Genomic DNA, 5,658 nt, shown 5'->3' on the forward strand with positions numbered 1-5,658 from the left:
CCTTTTTTTGTTTTTCGGGTGAAGTAACTTTTCTTCTTCTTTTTGTCGCGCATTTCCGTATTTTGCTACCCCTTAGCTTCCTGCTTTCGTTTGCTAGGGGTTGCTTTCGAGAGAGAGAGAGAGAGAGAGTTCCTCTCTCCCTGTGCGCAGGCGCAAGTCTTCTCTTGAGTTTTTCAAAATGCAAATACCGTTACAAGTGGATTCGCAACCTGTGACAAGTGGAACAAATCATTCAGTTGAGTTTTTGAAACTGCCTGCTTTTTAAGAAATACACTATACTAAGAAATAAAGAGTAAATTGATGAGATAAACATAACATAATTTTTCCCTTACATAATTGTGAAATATATATATTTGATCCTTATAAAGTGACAAATCACACCATAAGCTGTTTCATTTTACTCATTTCATATCAGATCCTGTTTAAATCGGTTTTCTACCAACCGCTACAAATAAATTCCAGCATCCTTTTCAAAATTCCCAGATGCACAAGCTGTCAAAAAACATAGGTTCACTTGAGGGGGGGTAAGTTTTGATTTGCAGGATTACAGAAGTTGAAACCCACACGTCGGCTGACTGCCAATAAGGCGAACGACATAAATTTATATTAGCACGCACACAAAAGTATGTTTACACAAAGGCTCAGAAATAGCCGAACACGAATATATCTCAAACACATATTGTCTATTGATATTAATCGCTTAACCCTTTTGCATACGTCACGTTCTATTCTCACTCCTCCGAAAATTCAAAAACCCCCAAATCCAAAATGCCAAAAGACAATGGCAGTGGGGTGGAAAAGTCTGTGTACCCAGCGATGGTACTGAACCGATCCGAACTGACATTAAGCTCAAGGACGACTGCTTCCACCCACTGCTGTGCCATTTGTATGGATTATACATGGGTAAATCATTAATATTTTTGTTTTTCTAAGCACTTTGACTTTCTGATGCCCCACAGAAAATTGCATAAAATGGGGTTTTTGTCGCCTGCGCCGAAAGTGAATGTGTGCCATGAAAATTAATAAGGCAGAGGGCTTTTCCCTTCCATGGGTTTTGATGCCACCTTATCCTTTGCTGTTTGTCTGGGTATTTTTGATAAGATTCTGGCATCCTAATTTCCACTGGATCCTTTGCTGATTACGCTGTATTCTGACTTCGTGAGGAGCAGTGCTTTTCCTATCTGTGCGAAGTAATTGCTCAAGTGCATTCTAATTTCTTAGTTTCCAGAACGCGTTGAACTGCTATTAATCATTTTAAGAAGGATTATTTACTAACAAGTTATGAAAACAGCGCAAGCAGCATAAATACAAGCTATTGGCATACTGCACTTTGGTATTTCAATGAACATATCTTCAATAAACAGGCAATCCATTTGTCAAAAAGTATGCTACAAAACATTAAACTCAAAAATTATAAATATACTAGGAAGTATATATTATTGAACTTATTGTCATTGTATATTATAATGATTTAGCTGTTTCATAAGTAAATATGTGAAGTGCCATTTAAATGACATTCTATGACACTGCGGAAACCAAACACCTGAACGAAATGCATGGGGAGGTATCTGCATTCACTTTCCACATTCCGCGTGCCCCAACTTTCGCATGCATCCCCATGAGTGAACTCGAATAGCCGAATGCATCTCAGTGGAGTCGCTTCCTCGACCGGCCAAATTGCAATATTATGCTAGACTGCAGGCGGCGACGTAATCGCCCTGAGAAACTAGGAAAACGGGTTAATAATGCCATAAACCGCCAAAACACGCAAAAAAAAAATGAGGAGCACAAGTAAAGACGACACTTTCGTGACTGGCCGGGCAGGCAGTCGGTAATGTTTGTTTGTTTGGCGGCGGCTGGTCGCCCGGTTTGTTTGCCAGCCGGGCTGAAAGTGAAAGGCAGGCAACGCGGATGGTTTGGGCCAACAGAAACAATAGCAAATAAAATGAGTAGACGGGCAGCTGGGGCTAAGCCATGTGGCAAGCACACAATGCCCCCGACTTGTGTGCCTTTTGTTGCCATTTTAATGCGGGGGGCATGCCGAGGCATTAGTGGCTGCCTTATCACAAGGTGGCACACCTGCACTGAGCGAAATTCTATTAGTTCGGAATCCAGCTTATGAAAAGAAAACTAAAGCCCATAAGCAGACTTTTTCCCCATTGATAGCGTAAAGAACCCAAATTTATTTAATTCATTATATGTTAACTATTTCTTTGCGTGTAAATAGGTTCAATGACATAAGCAGCTTAACGACAGCAGTGCAACATCATCATTATCAGCATAGTCGTGAGGAATGTGATAATAAATTTCGCATAAAGACGCAATGCAACACGCTCGAAAAAGTGAATGAGTTGGTTGCAGCTACGAAAAGTACCAAATACCATATTACCTAACATATGAGCTGATATGCATACTATGCACCTGTAAGGACTCAGATATCTGATAGCTTCTCGTGGCATTCCATCAACTCTTCAGTTGTATTTCATGTCGCAATCGCCTCGGAAGTTATCCATCAGGCTCAGCTTCACACGCACTTTCCTCTCATTTCGTGCCTTTATTTTCCCGCTGCGGATTTTCCACACGCTCAGCGGCAAAGGGACAATAATAAACATAAATATTTTACAGCTGATTTTCCATCGCTGTTGCCATTCGTCTGTTGACACAATGTGCAACCGGAAATAAGTGCACAGTAATGGCTTAATTGGTATTTATGATTGCAGCTCGTGGCATGGAATGATGTATTTCGACACGTGAGACATTGAGATAATTGTGATTTCATTTGTTGTCCGTGCACTTGAGGGGGCATTCAGGATTTAATTTGAGCGCACTCTGCGTATACGTAATATTTTCATGGCGCCTTTGTGCGAAATGCAACGCGTAATGCATTCATAAGACATTAATTGAAATTTAATTAAAGGGACTTAATTGACCGATAAATTCCAAGGGTATTCATATCATTTTAAACGTATTTATTGCTGTTTACCTCAAACTTTCCTGCCAGCCAGCTGCAATTGTAATTTATCAAATGGATCTTTTGTAATAAATTTTCTAAGGAATCCGCCTGCATTTGCGAATTGCAATTTGTCGTCATTATAGCCGCGCAGCTCGAAGTTTAGAGCTCTTGCGACTTTATTGGCAACAAATGGGCGGCCATCGTTAGTTGGGCTCGTTAGCTGAAAAGGTGGCATTCATAAGTATGCATGTAGTTGCAGTGGCCGTGGCCGAAAGCGCTGAATACTGCATTCCATAATGGCCAGGAGGCAGCGAAGCGTATTGATTTACGCCCCGTCACGTAGTCGTCGGTCAGAAAGTCCTGGCTGGCAGGACTCGTAGCTCGGCAATGATGGAGTTGTAGTGTCCTTGGTGGACACTTAATACCCGCTTCATCCGCTGCACTCCTTCCATTTCAGCTGCGAAATACAGTAATCCGTCTTCGAGCACGCCGCTTTGCCCCGGGCCATTAGCATAATCGATGCCACTTTGTTTTCGCTTCCCGTATTTTCTGTTGATGTTTCCGTTCCCATTCTTCTCGGCATATGCCCGAAAGTAAATGAATTAATTAACCATGTCACGAGCGTGAAATTTCCACAAAAGCCAGTAGCTCCACAACCAGCAGCAGCAGCAGCAGCAGCAGCAGCATAAGGAAAGTGGGAACAATTGCAATGCGAAAATTTAATTAAGTTGCAGCCTGAGCAAACGGGAACTTTTCTTGCCCCCGGATCCTTTGGGGCAAGCCGAGGGGTTGCAACGGACGCACCGCGTACATATAGATGGAGTTAATATTGCCATTAAGTTTTTCGTGCAAAAAGTTGCCGCGCTTAATTGTAAAACAGTTGTTAATTAGATTTATCGGGGCTGTCTGGCCGGAATGCAACTTGCGCGGCTAGTTTAATGAAGTATTCTTCCCTATTAACAGGGCGAACGCTTAATAGTAGTAGTATAATAGTAATAATAGGGAATAGTTAAGGGAACGGAAAGCCCAGGTGCCAAATCTAATTACTCCCGAATTACCGCATTATTATAATAAAAAACATGAGCAAACGCTTAATGAGACAGCCGACTTTCAACCAACTTTCAACTGAAAGTATTTAATATCAAATATGATTACAGCTTAATTTAGGTAATTTAATGAAACGCATTTCGCAGAAATAGTTAACGGGAGCGCGCAAAAAGTTGAGTGAAAATTTCGCCAACACAAAATTCCGCTGGCACATCATAACTTGGTCAGCATTTTATGCGCTCCGCTCTTCACGCCGCCTGTTGCTGGGAAAATGTTGATTTCATTTTCCTGATGCCACGCCCACGCCCACGTCCACGCCCACGCCCCATGAAAGTGACATGACAACGTTCTAGCAAAATGAATTGTACATAATTTAGTTCGTGCGATTGAAACAAGTTCTACTTTAAAGTTGCGCCTGAAATTAGAGAAATTAGAGACACGTGCTGGCGGATTTTCCATCCTGGCAGAACACATTTTTCCGATTGCTGTGCCAGATAATGTTATGCAAATTAAAATTCTACTAGAGCACATGTACATGTATTTATTGAAATTAATTATGGGCTTTGCTGAATTCCCGCTGAGGAGATTTAATGCAATTCAAATCAGCAATTGGTATGTTTTAAAACTCATAAGTAAACGAAATTGTTCAGTTTGCATACCTTTCACTTTAAGTTTCCAAACGAACGATGGCATTTAAAAAGCATCCACACACACACATATTTGCATATGGAAATCATTTCTCGTTCGATTTCATATGCAAAATACGAATTTTCGGTGGCCAGGACCGAAATGAAATTTGGCCATCGCATTGATGGGTGGCCAAGAGGACGGGCTCAAACCAATTTATCACGAACGCAATTAACTAACATTCTGCATGAGCTTTGACCGCATATTATGGGGCTTCGATTTCATTTGTGGCCCGGACAGGAAAATTAATTGTGTTACAGGAACTTGGCCAACCGAATTCGACTAGTGCAGCTCGATTCCCACAGTGAATTTTAAAGCATCGACATTTGGCCAAGTAAACAAACGCAAAGTACACGCAAAGAACACTGAAAAGCACTGAGGGCGTGACCTTTTCCCTTTGCTTGTCTTTTGCATTTACTTTACTCTAACATTCTGAGAGGTATTTAGGTTTTAGCTATGTTTAACTTAGCTATTTAACTTATAGTTGAAATAAAACGGATAATATATCTGCTCGAATGGGTACTTTTAGACGCCAATGCATATAAGTGCCGATGTGAAACTGTTTTGCCACACCTATAGTTGTTTACCCATTTGGTTGGGCCTTCCAAGTCAGCTTCCTTTTATGTTAGCCATTTTAACGATGCTTTCCGTTGATAGATTTCACCCAAATGCTCCTTGCCGCCCATCGGACTGGCGGACTGGCACTCAAGAGGCGGCTAACTCAAACACGTAGACGTTAAACGATCCTGGCCGTATTTTATATGGCCCAGCAAGGACATCCGTTTCATCCGCGTGTCTGTGGCTGCGTGCGCATGGCAAACAAATAAAGTGGGTGAGCAAGGGGCCAGGGTTCAAGGACAACTGTGCAACTGTTTGGGCCTCTCTATTCGTGTTGGCCACGTGCATAATTTGCGGTCAACACATGAGGCAAAGACAGAGCGGGAGTGGTTGCGCTGGGCATGGATAGGATA

This window comes from Drosophila erecta, unplaced genomic scaffold (genome assembly GCF_003286155.1).
Source record: "Drosophila erecta strain 14021-0224.00,06,07 unplaced genomic scaffold, DereRS2 tig00000055-arrow-pilon, whole genome shotgun sequence".
NCBI lineage: Eukaryota > Metazoa > Arthropoda > Insecta > Diptera > Drosophilidae > Drosophila > Drosophila erecta.